This window comes from Copadichromis virginalis, linkage group LG13, assembly GCF_057382275.1.
Source record: "Copadichromis virginalis isolate Kocher_CV1m ecotype Utaka linkage group LG13, C_Virginalis_male_GT1.1, whole genome shotgun sequence".
Classification (NCBI taxonomy): domain Eukaryota; kingdom Metazoa; phylum Chordata; class Actinopteri; order Cichliformes; family Cichlidae; genus Copadichromis; species Copadichromis virginalis.
In genome coordinates, this window is record NC_140630.1 from 18,127,017 (window position 1) to 18,144,055 (window position 17,039).

General features: G+C 39.0%; 1 protein-coding gene across 2 annotated transcripts in view; it reads right to left on the bottom strand.

Annotated features, from left to right (window-relative positions):
- Positions 1-16,533, bottom strand: part of LOC146695500 (zinc finger matrin-type protein 4) — a 76,001-nt gene extending 59,468 nt beyond the window's left edge. For both annotated transcript variants that reach the window (XM_085477721.1, XM_085477722.1), the window contains exon 1: positions 15,795-16,533. The gene's annotated coding sequence lies outside the window, so the exon portion shown is untranslated. The remainder of the gene's footprint in view (positions 1-15,794) is intronic.
- Positions 16,534-17,039: the final 506 nt, after the last annotated feature.

A 17,039-nucleotide genomic window follows, 5' to 3' on the forward strand; every position in this document is an offset into this window, starting at 1 on the left:
TTTTCGCCCTAATCTTAACAAATTCCTAATTTGAGGTATATTTTTATTTTAATTGACTAAATCAAACCTGGTAATAAAACCAGTAATGTAAGTTTTTCTTTCAAATCTGGAGCAGAAGATTTAAATTTTTAAATCCAAGCCTCACCATGCTGGCTCAGCTATCACAGTTATCTCAGTGTTTAAGGTCGATAATCTCATACATGTTTTCCATGTAATGTCAGAATTTACTGTGAGCATTTTAAAGGACTCTTAAAATTACTTACAGTATTTTAGAGACAAAATATAACCATATATAACAGACCATAAAAATACAGTGTTGTTGTTCATTTTCTGATATCATATGTGTTGTTATTAGTTTTATTACAATTACTATAACTCTGCACTGTTTTCTTTAGAAATTAAACACCATAGTATGGATTTGTTTGCATATAGTTAGTGGACATTTATGCAAAAAAAAAAAAAAAAAACCCACCAAAAAAACCAAGAAAAAACCTTTTTGACTACCTTCTGCTTTTATTTTTATTAGCATTACAGGCCAGACAAATGAGAATGTGATGACTTCAGAAATAATGAAGCACAAATGTCTGCTTCTTTGCACAAATGTGAACAGGGAAAGTACAAATGAGTCACGACTTTATTTTAGACATTAATGAGCTTGTGACATCATAGATGTATTCTTAAAATGTGCGCATTAATTTACCCCAAATCATTTGGGCAGAATTTTTACTCTGGGTGAAGTTTTTTTTTTTAATTAATATCCCGATCATATTGTGAACCAACCTCAATGAGAGTTTGCATGGTTCAGTAAAATTCCTTACAGTACACAGTTTTTCTACCTTTTAATTACACACCCAAATTAAGTACATAACACTTATGGTACTTAATAATAGGGTAATAATCATTAAGCTTGGCTTCTAATGACTGGTTTACGATAGATATTTGGAACCATGCTTTCTTTTTATTCTCGTGCTTGTGTTTTTACTGCCTTTGCCACAGACATGAGCTAAATTAACGCGCTATCTTAGACTGCTAAACTTAGATTTTACTATATTCATCTTAGTCTGCTTTGTGCCATTTAGAAAGTGCAACTTGTGGAGGTGTTCTTGTAAAAATGAACCAGGTAAAAAATTTCAGCTGTGCCAACCATAATAAGCAGTAGTGTATGTAATGGAAATGCTGTAAGCAACTGAAACTCCCAGGAAGATTTGAACATTGGAAGGAAAGTAATAATGTTGTAAGGCAGAGAGAGGGTTTAACATCTCTGTGAACCTGTTTCCAGTAACATTTCCCTGTGAGAAAAGGTGTGTTTATACTTGGTGAGCGCTGGGAACCACTTAAACCATAGAAACGTGAGCATCCTACTGGGAGTGATGGCTCGAAGCCTAGTACAGTGCTTTGCTTATATACAGAGTACAATAATAGAAACAGCTTAATGATCTGCTCTGGGGTCTTATGTTCAATTTTCTATTCTCTTCATTATGTGCGCCCTATAGGCACTGCTCTGACATGTTAAGAGTGAGTAACTGGTCTGTAGGGAATAGTGAACAAACCAAAGCCATTAAAACCGTCTGAGGTCTTTTCGCAAAGGAAGTGGCAGGTCGGGGTTTGTAGAGGCAAAGTTATTCACAGCTACGAAGTACAAGGATCCTGTCGAGGTCAGCTCTGGTAATTTTGAAAGAATAGGGCCCTTTGTGTATCTTGAGAATTACAACATTTGTGATGAGATCAGACAAAATGTACTCCACGTGTCAGCAGGGAAAATGAATTTTCTTTGTTTCACACCTAGTGTTTAATTCCATTTAGCCAATATGTTTGCACACACACACACACACACACACACACACACACACACACACACACACACACACACACACACAGAGTAATTACTCCTGTCTGTTAATCTTGTCTGTTTAGTGCACCCTGGACCTTCCAATTAACCGCAGACACGCTGTATGGACATTTCTTTCATTATCTAATTGAAGCTGCAGTGAGACCCACATAATGCACGTTAAAATGAAAAGGCACTGCATTTGATTTACAGTAACAGAATTTACTATCGTCTTTACTTGTGTTCAGTAAGTTATACATGCTTGAGAGGCACAATATTCAATCTCATATGCCACAGATGACAAGCTGTAAACTTGTTTTGTCTGGAGGCCTAGATGCATTATTACCTCCACAACGTGAAGTATGAGGCATGATGGAACAGATATATCTTGGAAACTGACACATTAAATTTGCAGCAGAATTTACAGGAAAAGACCTTGCACCGCCAGCCTGGACGTCAGCCAGGCGGAAACGAGTCTATCTTTTAATCTTTAGGCTAATTAAAAATGATTGTGACTGCAGAAATATCCTTATCTTCCTAATATCTCAATTACCTCTGAATATTACATGCAAGATGGGGGATGTAGACTAATTAATAGAGGCAATCTGTTAGCAAGATTAATAGAATGGCAGACCCAATGAAGCGAAAAGATGGAGAGACAGATAGTGGGATACCTAATTGAAGATGGAAGGAAAGAGGGAAAAAAAGGTTGGGGAGGCAGCAGGAGGGTTAAATAGATGCGCTCTTCCTGCTTTAGTATCAATTTGAACCACAGGGCATGTATTATATATGTGTTATATTTAGTATCAGTGGAAAGTTTACCTTCAGCTCATCTTTTGATTTTGTCTTGTTAGTTTAATTTAGAACCTTTTTTTTCACTTGGATGCATGCAGAAGTCATTGCAGACGACGTGATCACTTGTGACAAAATAAAGAGAGTTTTTAAATAGAAGGGGAGTGGGAGTGAAGCTGTTGTATAGTCAAGCCCAGAAAAGCTATTTTCTTAATGAGCTACTTCTTAGTAATAAAACCGTTTGGTAACTAAAATAGTGTGAACACATGGATTTCCTGCCAAACTTGCAAACTTGGGGAAGTTCATTAATAGACTCTTACGTCAAAGAACTGATCCATGACATATAGTTTGGTGTGTGACGAATGGTATGAATTATTGCTGCAACCCAATTAATTCATACAGTCATTAAGGACTTAACTGTTCTCAACTTGTATGTGCATGAGCCAATAACACTTACAAAAGCAATAACAATTGCAATATAATTCGTAATTCACTTTTAACTATTTCAATTTTGACTTAAAAATGCACAGTAACATTATAATTTTGTCATTTTTAATCAATATTGTTTAAAAGAGCTCCATCAAACACTAATACGGTGCTGGTGCCCAATCTAGAATGGGTGGAGATGATTCTACATTGGCCACTAACTCTGCATCAGCAGGAAAAGGGGAAAGTGCGGTGGTAATTTCTGGCAGCACCAGCACAGCAAAACAAAATTCCTGGGCCAAAGCTTGAACTACTGATCGGTAGCTATCAGAAGGGCTACCACAAGAAACTGGACAAGGATTAGAAGAGGCAGCTCAAAGATTTCATCCACTGTGATTTTCTTCTGACAGAATTTGTAAAAAGAGAAGTGGCTGACGCACTGCACTGTACAGAGTCAGCAGAGAGGTAATGTGTTCTGTTGACATAGGAAGACTGATTAAGAACTAGACTTAACTTCTGGTGAGAGTTAACAAATTGTGCATGTTTAATAAAAATGGCACACACAGTCTGCCCAGCTCACAATTCCCAGCATGCTGTAGCTGAAGGACAGCAACTGTTGTACTGCCAAAACTTTCCATATAGAGCTTGCATTTTAGAGTTTTCGCTCCCTGAATTGACATGAACAGACAGAAATGCAATTTAGAAAGTAATTATTTGTCTTACACTTGCATCAAAAGGTTGTTGATAGTGCATACAGTTTCAGTGATAACTTAAATGAAACATGTCATTTTTTAGACTTGATCCTGAAAAAGTGTTATTAGTGACAGAATCTCATCAGCTAAATGCCACCATATCAGCAAAAATGGTATTGTACTAATCATTATGCTTCAGTTCACCTCATTGTTGCAAACTTAACTCATTTAGTGGCTTTTCGTAGACTTGCAGTGACTTTGTCCAATAAATAAATAAATAAAGTGTTGAAAATTCTGCAACAGTACTGTTTCACAGTCATTTTACTTATTAAACCAAAATTCAATATATAACCCTAATTCCAAAAAAGTTTGGAGACTGCAAAATATAAATAAAAACAAAATAAAATGATTTCAGAATGACAATGGTTACTCTAGTTTGTATTTACAATAGAACCCTGAAAAATAAAGAAATAAGAAAAAGATAAAGTAATTTTAATTCAATGGTTGCAACACATTTAAAAAAAAATTGGGATGGGAGCAACAAAAGGCTGTACATTTGATGACACCAATAACTGTCCTTTTAGAAGTCTACCTATTCACAATCTACCTGTTCTGTCCTCCAAGTATAAAGTCATGCTACTACACAGGAAATGTATTTGAAATATATTATTTCTCTTTTATTGCTTTGGTGTAGGACAGGGGTGGGGAACTCCAGGCCTCAAGGGCCGGTGTCCTGCAGGTTTTAGATATCACCCGGGGTCAACACACCTGAATCAAATGATTAGTTCATTACCAGTCTGGAAAACGTCAAGACATGTTGAGGAGGCGATTTAGCCATTTAAATCAGCTGTTGGATCAAGGACACATCTAAATACTGCAGGACACCAGCCCTTGAGGCCTGGTCCTCCTACACAATGGAAATCTCATTGTGACATTCTAGAGAAAAGGTTCTGATGTGAAGTTGTCAGATGATCTAATGAAGCTGGATACACACTGGAATTGATTTGCTGTAACCATGAAAGGGAATGACATTCTGTGACATTCTCAACAAGCGAGCCACTGTATCAACTACCAATGAGAGTGAAGAATATTGCTGATTGACACAGCATCTGCACACACAGGATGCTGGCCAGGAACCCAGAGTGATGTTAAAACTAAGTAAATGCCTACCTCAGCCCAGCAGCCAGGCCCTGAATTTCAACAATTAAAAAACTGATGAGCAGTCAGGCTGCAGCCGCTGTTTTCTACCTCTTCATGTTTCTGAAGTAGAATCACTGTCTTCGTGCTGATTTTCACCTTTGCTTTGTGTTGTTGGCTTTGTATTATACTATGAAGAAGATCAGTTAATTTGGTTTCGATATTTCAAGAGAAAATCTTCATTTTCTTTGTCCAAGATGGAACCTTTCGAAAACTCTTAGTCACCTAAAATGCAATGAATGTGTGGACCAAAGGCCAAAACACATAGAAAAGATGTGTTTCAGAATACCCATGCAGATGTGGGCAGGGGTTTGAAGGGTCTGCTAGAGCAATAGATGTGAAGAGCTTGGAACCTGATAGGGTAGCACACAAGGTTTGAGAAAAGTACACTATATTGCCAAAAGTATTCACTCCTCCATCCAAATCATTGAATTCAGGTGTTATAATCACTTCCATGGCCACAGATGTATAAAATCAAGCACCTAGGTAGACTGCTTCTATGAATATCTCATATAAACAATCAGTACAAACCCCCAGACTTAGTGTGGCCTTCAGATCGACGAGTCTGGGTTTGACGGTTGCCAGAACAGTATTTGTCTGACTGCATTGTGCCAAGTGTAAAGTTTGGTGAATAGGGATTATGGTGTGGGGTTGTTGCAAGGTCCATAAAGACATGGATGAGCAAGTTTGGAGTGGAAGAACTTGACTGGCCTGCACAGGGTCCTGACCTCAACCATATAGAACACCCTTGAGAAGAATTAGAGTGGAGACTGTGAGCCAGGCCTTTTCATCCAACATCATTGCCTGACCCCAATAATAAGCTTCTTAAGAATGGTAAAGAAAATATCCCATAAACACACTCCTAAACCTTGTGGAAAGCCTTCTTGGAAGAGTTGAAGCTGTTATAGTGCAAAGCATGGTCTGCCGTCACATTAAACACTATAGGTTGAGAATTGGATGTCACTCAAGTTCATATGTGTGTGAAGGCAGACTAGGCAATACTTTTGGCAATATAGTGTATGAAAGCAAAAACAAGGCTTAGAATTAAAATGTGAAAGAAAGTTAAAAGTCTTTAAGAGTTAAAGTGAAGACAGAAAACAAAAACAGCATCTCCAATTAAAAATGAAAAAACCTCCAAACTCCATTGGACAGAACTATAAAAAGTAAATGAGTCTTAGCCGGCACATGCACAAACCTTCTGTCTTCATCGGAAGGAATATAAAGACAAAAGGGAACGCTCTTTTAAGACCACATCAAGTATTTAACATCGATGTGAACTTTGAAACTTCCTTAGAATCTCAGCCTCTGGCCCACTCTTCATTAAATAGCTGGCCTTGGAATAGAAGGAATTTTTTGTTCTTTCTAATAAATGCAGCTAGTGGGGCTGTTTTTGTCACATAAGCTTAGAATATTAATTAGGTTGTAATAGTACTTGCAACTAGATAGTGTAATAAAGCCCTACCCTACTGTAGACAAACATATAGCATCAAGTATTTGCCCAGTGGGGAACTTTAGAGACACTACTCCTATCACAGATACATAAAATGTGTCCTTAAGATGAACTTAGAGGGTGAAAAAGAAAAAAACTGAGACATTTTTTACAAGATCCTATCTTCCCTTCCCCCATTTCTCAGTTTATTCATTTATGCTCCATCAGGGGGTAGCTGCTGTGAGCTGGACTGTCTCTCCTCCTCTTCCATTTTCTGTGCTCACATTTTCATACAGCTTCTATCTCATTCAAAATAAAGTGCTCCCCTCATTTAACTGTCAAATTATGCATACGGACGTTGAAATATTGACATCAGCCTGTGAGCCAATGGCCTGTCGAATGAGTCACAAGCCGTAATGACAAGAGCAAGGGTTGGAGGTTAATAATATGGAACCCTATATCGCAAAGGCACTGTGGCGTCACTTTGATGTTCCACATTACAGTTTTTTTTCTTGTTTCACGCCTGGTAATGTAATCTTTCCCAACACTGTCTCCCCTTTGTCAAACCCCTACACACACACAAACACACACAAACACATGCACACACGCTCCAAGATTCATAACCCTCCGCTTTGTACAGTAGCAATCAAAGGTAATAGACTGAGGGAACAAAGTCTTCAAAGGAGCTGAAGCCAGAGTCTGAATCCAAATACACATTCATTCTGTTTGCACTGCAGGAGCTTACTTTGTACTATTCTTGTTAAATACTGCAAACTGCATACGTACACAACCTCAAATACAGCGTGGGTACAAGCAAATGGATTTGCTGTCAAATAAAAAAAAATAAAGCCAAAAGCTTAAGATATGGAAACAGAGGTCCCGTCTGTTCCCCCAGAGTTAAATTCAACAAGTTCAATCAAGAAGTAAAAGAAGAGAGTGTGTGATTGCGATGCAGAAAGAAAATCAACAATGCTTTATTCCAAAATTGGCTGTGTGATCTTCTAAATTTATGTCTGCATTTTTTCTGTGCATTTGTGCCTTTTAATACATTTTACAGTTCTCACACATCAATTTGCGTTGCGAATCTGAGTGACAATTGCACCGTCAACTCCTGAAATCTTCTCGCAATAACCTTGGTGACAGCTCTGAGATGCTATACTTCTTGTCTGAGTTTCCTTCTATAATGACTGAGGAGTGAATGTTACCTTGAACCGAGGTCAGTACTTCAGCCAGTTTTCTGTATAAGTCAAAAAAGCTGGACTGCTCTAGATTTATAAAATGTCAGGATTTTAATCATTACTTATTATTAATCTCTGGCTGTCTTCCAGGTCCTATCCTCCTACCCTCAACCCCAGCCAGTCATGGCAGACGGCTGCTTCCTCTGAGCCTGGTTCTGCTGGAGGTTTCTTCCTGATAAAGGGGAGTTTTCGCTTGCTCGTAAAGTGTCATCTAATTGTTGGGGTTTTCTCTGTTTTTCTCTGTGTTATATAAAGTCTTTATCTTTATCTTACCTGAAGCAACTGTTGTTGTAAATGAGCAATATATAAATTGATTTGAATTGAATTGAATGTTGACCCTGTAGGTATTACACTGTTTGCATGCACATAATCTTTGAATTTTTTTCTTTCCTTTTTTTAATTCATTTAAATTGTTTGTTCATTAATTAAAGAAAATACCAGACTTTTAAAACAATCTTCTCTGTCAGCCATGACCAAAGAGCACACAATATAAATGCACAACAATCGTGACTGCTTGACAACTGCCACTGCAATGTTAAAGTAAGAAATTTCATAACATCAACTGTTTAAAAAAGTTTAAATGACATAAATACGGATCGCAGCACCATTTTTGGCCACTTATTTTGGAAAACAACGAGTGTGTAATCACTCACATGGTACAACCAATCTCATCCCTAATTCTGATACTGTTAGTCAAAGACAGTCACAGTATGCTTTGTATCTCACTGTCTCTTATCTTCATCTCATTTGCCTCTTTTCTCTCCCAGTGGTGGAAATATGCCCTTTAGGGCAGGGATTATTCATGAAAGATGGTGTAGGCTCGACTTATCCACTCTTGGGAGAGAAGAGGAGATAAGCTGCAGTATTATGCACCTTACTACTGGAATGAATTTTAGTGAAACTTAAAGTTGGAGACTCACATTCGTCCAAGAGGTATATACTGGTATTTTATGTAATATTTGAGATGGATGTATATGTGAATTCTGAGCTTATCCCAGCCAAGGAGATGATCATTATAATAGTAATAATAACAGTAATAGTGACTTAACAAAATAAGCTTAACAGAAACAAAACAAAATTGTAAAAACACATTTTCCTGATTAGTCAGCCTTTAGCATACAGACTCAATTACGTCTATTGTGCAACGCACAAGAATTTTTCAGTGTAACTTATTAGGGGTTTGGCAGCTTTGACAGATGGCTGGCAGCTCAGGTAGCTGTAGCTGATTTGAGCTCATTAGAATCACTGAGCCTTTTAACAATGTTTATGGTTTTGGTGTTATGTCTTTTTAGCAGAATACACAATATGGGCTGCTGTCTATGACAAAAACACAGTGAGCCAACCACCACCAACACCAGCAGATGCCATGGCAGCCCAAATCATCATAGACTGTGGAAACTTCACATTGGACATCAAACACTTTGGATTCTGTGCCTCTCGATCCTTCCTCCAGTTTCTGGGACCCCGATTTCCAAATGAAATACAAAATTCTTTTAAATCTGAAAAGAGGCATTTTCAGACGAAAGCACAGTTAGCACAGGTAAGATGCATCTGACGATATTCAGTTTTTTAAGGTACACTGGTACATAGATATTTACTTCTATTAAATGCACCAATCCACACAGACTACTAGAGTTTAGACTCTGATTATGCACCTGTTTTCTGGCTTTGCTGTCAATACAAAGCGATCAATGAAACGACTAAATCTATCAACACTGTTTATTGCTTCATTTTAGTGTTTCCATTAAGAATATTTATGCTGTCAGTCAGCTTGGTGAAGACAGTTTATCTGAACGCTCTCCTTTCAGCTCCTCTGTACTTCTGAGAGACAGACTGGTTCTGAAGGCAGTGATACTGAAGGCAGATCGGTACTGGTGTGGATTGAATAGATCAAAAGCTTCAGTGGTGCTTTTGTGTTTTGTGTGTGTCTGATTTTCCATAAGTAAAAGTGTCTATTAGTCATCTCTATTTATCAATGCATTTATATTTTATAACCTCTCTGGCTTGATGAGACCCTTGTATTCATGAGGGTACTCTGTTAGTTTTATCTCTGAAAATCTCTCTCAGTGGACCATTAGTTGTTAATGGTATTAATAACAGATCTAACCCTTTAGGCCATAATATGGGCTCATTAGAGGGAGAAAGAAGACCATTATCCTGGGCAAAGTTAGGTTTGCAGTTTAACAGCTCACATTTCCGCGTAGTGTCTCTCTGCCTGTGTGTGTGTATTCAGTAACAGACTTCTAGGCAAACTGAGTTAATGGTGGGAGACCGAAGGCAGCCTGAAATTTGAATGGGGGCTGTTAAGTTACTTTAACATATGGGAAATGCCATGTTAGAAAGCAACAAAACTGTTGGGGTTTATCAGTTTCATTAGCAACTGATTGGATTTTCCTTTTATATGCTTATATAGTTTGCCCCCTTTTGGCCAGATGTTCTTTTTCTATGTTATGGGACTTTCTGGACATGTTTTCATTTTAAAATCTCTATTTGAAAAAGGTAAAACAACTTTTGACAAAATGCAGACTTGGTATTTGGATGGCACCCCCCCAAAAAAACTATGTGACATCAAAGAACAGTCTGAAGATCCAATATAAGCACGAAAGTGGAGAGGAACTTTGTACAAAAGAACATGCTGCAAGGATTTTGGCTTTTAATGGTTGTCTCAGTGTACATTATGGCAGCAGCTATACACACAGAGACCTGTTCTGACAGGCAGTGAATGGAAGTGGGATCAAGGCACTAAAGATAAGTCAGTATTTTCATGAATATATTTTCCCAAGTCCAAACAAAAAGTCATTCAGGAATAATATTGTTCCTTTTTTTCCACCTAGAAACCATATTATACAAGCAGATTAGAGCAGAAGTGAGCAAGCAGACAGATTTCCCAAGAGCACCTCAATGCGAAAGATATACATTTGAGACCAAGCAGGAGGGAGATGCACACAATATGAGAACATACTGGAAAGACACAGAAGTAAAAAATTAATCGGGCATAAAATTTAGTGGAACAACTAAAACGACACAAGCCACATAACTCTGACATGATTTCATAAAGCTAATTGCCAATCGCTCTTCCTAATTACCAAAACAAGCTTGTTTAGCTTCAAAATTCACAGAAGCATCAATACATACAGATTATCCCACAGCATCATTCAGTTAAATAACTGCATGTCTTCTTATCGCATGTCTGACTATGAAGCAGGTGTGTGAGTAGATACAGTACAATACAGCTGAGAGTTGATTTTCTATTTACATCCTCAGAGGACGTTACAAAGACATCATGGTACGATCATCTGTCAGTCACAGGGCTTCTGTTTTACATATGTGTGTAATGTGTGCCTGTGTAAAGTGTGTGAATGCAAGCTGAAGTGACAAACCCATTGATGTTACTTTTGCGTGACAATTTTACTCTTGCATGTCAGCAGGCAATATTATCTGATGCAACATTAAAGCGTACAAATACTGTACACCACTAATTGCTGGTGTATGCGCAGAGAGCTGTTCAGCTGCACAGAGCCAAGCCTGGTAACTGCAGTTGTGATAAAGGATGCTGCCTGCAACTTCAAATTTGACAATTAATTTTGTATAAATTTTGCACTGTAGAGATTTTTTTTCAGTGTGCTTTTTTTTTTTAATTTTTTTTTTTAAATTTCAGTACAAATAGAGGCTTGACTTTTAGAGCTTGCTTGGCCCTTGGGTGTTTGTTTGAGAATTGTACTTCCATCAGCTGCGGCTCCAAGATCAGGGAAGCAATTAATGAGATTGATTACTGCAACTAGCTCAACTCCTGAAACAAAGGGAATAAACTCCATGTTGAAATTAACCAGACAAGAAAGCAACTAAAACTTTAAGCCATTTTAAGTTGAGCTAAAACTTAAACATTCGGTAACTTTTAAAATAATGCTTTCCTCCACAAGTCTGCATGATGACACAGTGGTTAGGACTGTTGCCTCACAACAAGGTCTTTCTTGCTTTCTGTTCTCCCTGTGTCTGCATGTGTTTCATCTAGGTATTCTGGCTTGCATGCAGTTAGTGGGGTTAGGTTAGGCTGAGTTGGTGATTCTAAATTGCCCATATGTATATCTCTGTGTTAGCCCTGCAACAGAGTTGCAACCTGCCCAGAGTGTAACCCGCCTCTCCCCCTATGGCAGGTATTCATTCAATCTAGATATCCACGTTTTGACACTTCAGTATGTGCCAATAAAGATGTGGATATATGAGCAATAGAATTGTTTCCTGGTTTTTTTCCAAGTCAAACTCCACAGGCAGAGATCACTCTTGTTAACTAAATAGGCCTGAAATATGACAGAATCTGCTCAGTTGCAAAAAGAGCTTCAGTGGTCAAGCAAGCTTTCAGGAGGTAAAGCATTAAACGTTAATAAACACTCACTTCCATGGCATTTTTGGAGTGAGTGCTTTGGTTTTGGGTCAAAGCCAAAGACCTAGCTTAAACATCAGTGGTGATCCTTCATATAAAAGCTAGGTAAGTTTGACCAGAGAAGACGTTTTCTCTCTGTGTCACTTTGATGGTAAATTTATAGATGTGATCAGATCAGAACAGGGCTGCAGGCAGTGATCAAAGAATAACAGCTGGGAGCGGTGCAGCCCTGCAATAAGAGATGACCTTGAATGGTCATAACTTTAAATCAAGCAGAGTTATGGAACTTTGCAGTTGCACCTCGTGTGAGTTTGGGAATCCAATTAAAAATGAAAAGCTGGTTTTTATTTCGCGTTTGAGAAATATTTTCAATACAGTACAGCACCGATTCTTTTATAGAGCAGCAAGGTTATAGGTATATGAGTTTGTACAGCCTCCACATGAACATTGTACTGCTATCGACAAAGTTAGCACACTCGCAGCACTGTGTTCACGCTGTGTGTGCATGGATGGCCACACACACGTCCTCACAAAGCAACGTGATACTGATATGACTGAATGTAAAAAACATGCTGTGCATCACACAAACAGATGTATACACACAGAGACACACACTGGCATGAAGTAAATAGGGTATGACCTTGCAGCACCTAGCCTATATAAATAGCCTGTATAAAGTGTCTTTGCTTCTTCGACTTGCATCTGTTCCTTTTGGTGTGAGTGTGTTTTTGAGAACTGAGTCTGAAAAAGAAATAAAAAGCAAAAGCATGAATTCTACATCTGATAAGCATTGTTTTTTTCTTTGCTCATTCACTAATGCACCCACAATATTCCCCTCTCCTCCCCATGTTCCCTCCCTATCTGGCAGCAGGCCAGTTTCCTAACACGGTGATGGAGCAAAAGAAAATTGATTTCTAAAGAGCTGCTATGCCCGGATATGAAATACGTAACCAGTTATTAGTCTAACCCCGATATTAACACAACACGACAACCGTGTCAAGATGTATATTTGAGATGTCGCTCTTGTTTCCTTTGAGAGATACATAAAAAAGGCTAAAAATGATAAACTGCCACTTGTTCAAAGCATTACAAATCAATGTCAGTATTGCATAGTTTTGATGATATCTACTTTGTTTGAGAGAAAAAGGAGAACAAAAAGCTCTAGTTGGCAATGCATTGATGCTGCTATGAGACGGACTCAGTATCTTGATTGTGTAGACAGTCAGAGCGAGCGGGTCCATATTACTTACTATGCTGCTATTAATGAGAGGCCAAATGGCCCACACACTGATGTACTGTACATGGTCTCTCTTGCACGTACACTTATTAACACAGAAGCAGATGCACCCGTGCAAAGACAGCACACAGTGAGCAGTAAGGTCAGGGCTCACAGTGACTGAGAAAAAGATATTTGAAGAAGATATGCTGCCTGTTGCTATGGAGCACTCTGAGAGGAAAACATACACACAAAGACGCACACCTACACATGATGCTCTATCAATCCTAAAGAAAATGGACCAATCGCACACCCGGGAAGATAAACACACATATACATGCATGTATATACGCACACGCTCAATCAATCATTGTCCTATTACAGAAAGTAATGAAGCTGCAGCGTCTTTCAAGAGCATCACAGCTTCAGTTATTGCCCTCGGACTCTGTGTGTGTGTGTGTGTGTGTCAGCGTTTGTGTCTTTTCCTTCATATGTTTTATTTATATTTAGAAAGGAAAAAGGGGCCATTCTTCAAGAACAACATTGCTCTTCCATTTGTTCCTTTAGGACAGGGTGAATTATGCCAGTTGGTTAATCAGATTCTTCACCAGAGAGGCTCAGACAGAGGCACAGCAAGGGGGAGAATGAAATAGGCAACCATACTTCTAGACGCCTCAGAATTGGGAAGAACAAGGGCACGGCATAATGTGTGGCATAATGAGCATGCCTGTTAATTTGCTTTATTTTTTGAAGGGTGATTTAAAAACTTTAATTAGACTATGAACTCTGTTGTTCATCATAGAGGGAACTGGCACAAATAGCTGGAACAATTCTATTCACGTCAATAACAATACGTTAAATGAGCCATTATACTCTTCATGAACCCGAAAGAGAAGAATACAATAGAATGTAAAGCATAAAACATATTTACCATTGTAAATAAATGAATATGTTGTAAAGCAGTGGTAGATGATTTAGCACTCTATGTACTTTAAATCCTCTCAGACACTTTTTTTTTAAATCTATGTCCATAAACTGGCACTTTGCAATAATTCATTTGCTTTAGCTCTCATATTTTTGAACTGGGAACCTTTTACTGTAATTATTTAACAAATTTCACAGTGATATGAATGATTAGTTAGTTGTTGCCTTCAGAGGGTGTTTTTCTTTTCCGTTCCAGTGCTCAGAGACCCAGCCCACCTGCCTGCCTTCCTGCTGCACTAACCTAAAGTACAGTAAAAGTCAGTGCTGGCTGAATCGATCACAGTGTAGGACTGAAGATCACTTGCGATGACTTGTGATCGATAGTGTAACGCCATGTAAACAGAGCATGAAGGTTCAGTGCTGTTCGGACAGTTGAGGCAAATGTGGGAAAAACTGAATCAGTGCCACTCAGTGGAAGTCATATATGCTCATTTTAGGGACAAAACAAAAGACTGAAAAGGACACTGAGATGATGGCCGCATGTGATATTAGTAAGTGTAATTGTCCAAATTCATATTTCATCACATCGTGCTTAAGTGAGGGATTTTTAAGGAAAGCCTGTGCTGTTTATGTGTGTCTGTATGTGTGTGTCTGTCCTGTTGACGGGTAGGTGAATGCCTGAAAAGACCATAAGCTCTTATCACTCTGCTACAGACACCCGGTATCAAGCTGACTGGACATTCCTCCCAAAGTGACAGATGCTAGCAACAAGAGTGCTCTAAATGAGAATGGATATGGAGCAGTGAAGCAGCATCAAAACTAATCCATATTACATCCGACGCGTCTCATTTTCATGTTTCACAGGAAGTCATTGAATGTGGACCAGATGCTTTGAACAGTTTCAGAATGAGAAAATTTCCTGCACACAATTTAAACTCAAGCTCAACTTTCTGTAACTTAACTGAAAAGTGAACTCAACCAGGGATGTTTAAATCATTCCAATAAGAAAATTAATCTAATACTATTTCAGCAATGCACTGTTCATTAAAGTCATTTAACCAGCAGTCCATCTGTTCTCTGGTTTCATGTTTTCTAGTGTTGCATGCTCTCTTTGTGTCACTCCACTCTTTAGATTGCAAATGTTTAGACTCTGGCATGCTGTGATTGACGGCTTTTCTGATATTTTGTAGATCAGACAAATAAATTAACAACCTAGATTAACCGGCAATGAAAACAATTTTTAGCTGCAGACCCAAATCAGATTTCTCCAAATCAGTTTAACTTATCATGTTCAACAGATGGCCCCAGTGGATGAATGAATAATAAATAACTCAAAGTGCTGCTTTTTTAAATAATAAAGCAGCTAAGAAAGATGTTATGAGCATTAGATGAAAACCTGTGACACCATGCAGCAGCATGGCTGTACGTCAACATACACTGATACCACGTTTCTGGTTTGCCTACAGTTAGAGAACAAAAACAAAGTTTGCAAAGGTTTTCCCCAAACCGACGATGAGTATCCCAGCAATTCCACGTGATGCTCTGAGTGGTGTAAGAACTTAGGTATTCTACAACAAAAAATCAAACAAGGCCAATCAATACAACAAGTCATCCAATGAACAAACTGATGGGGGGACATAGCGACGGTGGAGTTTAGAGTCCATCGCTCACCTTCCGCAGAGGCACTGACTCCTCTCCGCGAACCCGATGCACCTGCGCACCTGCACCGCGAAATCCGTCAAAACTTAGCGCCAGTCCTCCCAGTGTAGCTGTTTGATTTGTTCCTCGTCTTAAGCTGCGATGTCCCCCTCCAAGAAAAACTCCCTCGCGCCGCCGTCTGTCGTGATGCGCTTGTCCCCTAGCGACTCCTCTCCAATCCTCGGTATCGCGGAGGTAAGAAGGAACGAAGCTCTGTTGATATCATCCACCACTACTCCGCGCGAAAGGCACCGCGGAGAGGAAACAAATAGAGGGAGAGAAAACACACACACACAAAGCGAGCTATCCCAGCTTGAAGTAAGCGAGAGGGGGGACAGAGAAGAAGAAAAAAGTGTGAGCAGCCTTCACTGGGATGAATGAGAGACAGAAAGCGCTCTCGGCTCACGCAGCGTGTGAGTGATACACGGAACGCTCGATTTGTAGAGTGAGTGAGTGGGAGCACTGGTCGAGTGAGTAGGTCTTCGCACCCACACGCATGTCATATTACACGAGCATAACCCGAGAGAGCACCCAGATTCCCTGTCATTCCAGTCACTGTAATATCGATGCTCTGTTTCCATGACCCCCCTTTACAAAGTAAGGCGTCTTTGCTCACACTCACTTTTTAATCCCCATCATTTCATTATAAGGCATATCATGCACTGTTACTGTCTTGTTGAGAAGATGTAGTGTAGTTTCCAGCTGTGTGGTCTTCATCAAGCACTCAGAAGAACCACAGGGTTCATGTGCAGAGGTGCCCCGAAACCGTAATCAAGGCTGGGAATTTGACTTCATCCCAGGCCTCTCTGTCAAACAAACCACCAGACTGCAAATTCCATTTGTAGGCTAAATCAATGCGTTGATGTAACACTTACAAGACTAGTCATGAATATGTCCACTGTGCTCGTTTGAGAGAAAAGTTATCCAGATTTTTTTTCATTTTCAAGAGGAAAAAAGTATACAAAATGTACTACTTACCAAGAAATGCATCTGAATGATAACTTTTAAAGGTTTGTTAGGGCAACTGTGTGCTGCAAACACTTACACCTGCGAAGAATCAGAAAACACACAACTCATAGCATAATAATCTCTTTCCTCCACCTTTACTTTTCTTCTGACCACCTGTGCAGCCGGGCTTCTATATGCATGTTTGCCACATTTGCAGCGACAATGGTGAGATTTTGAGACGTGCGTCTACTCATCTACCAATAGAGTTTG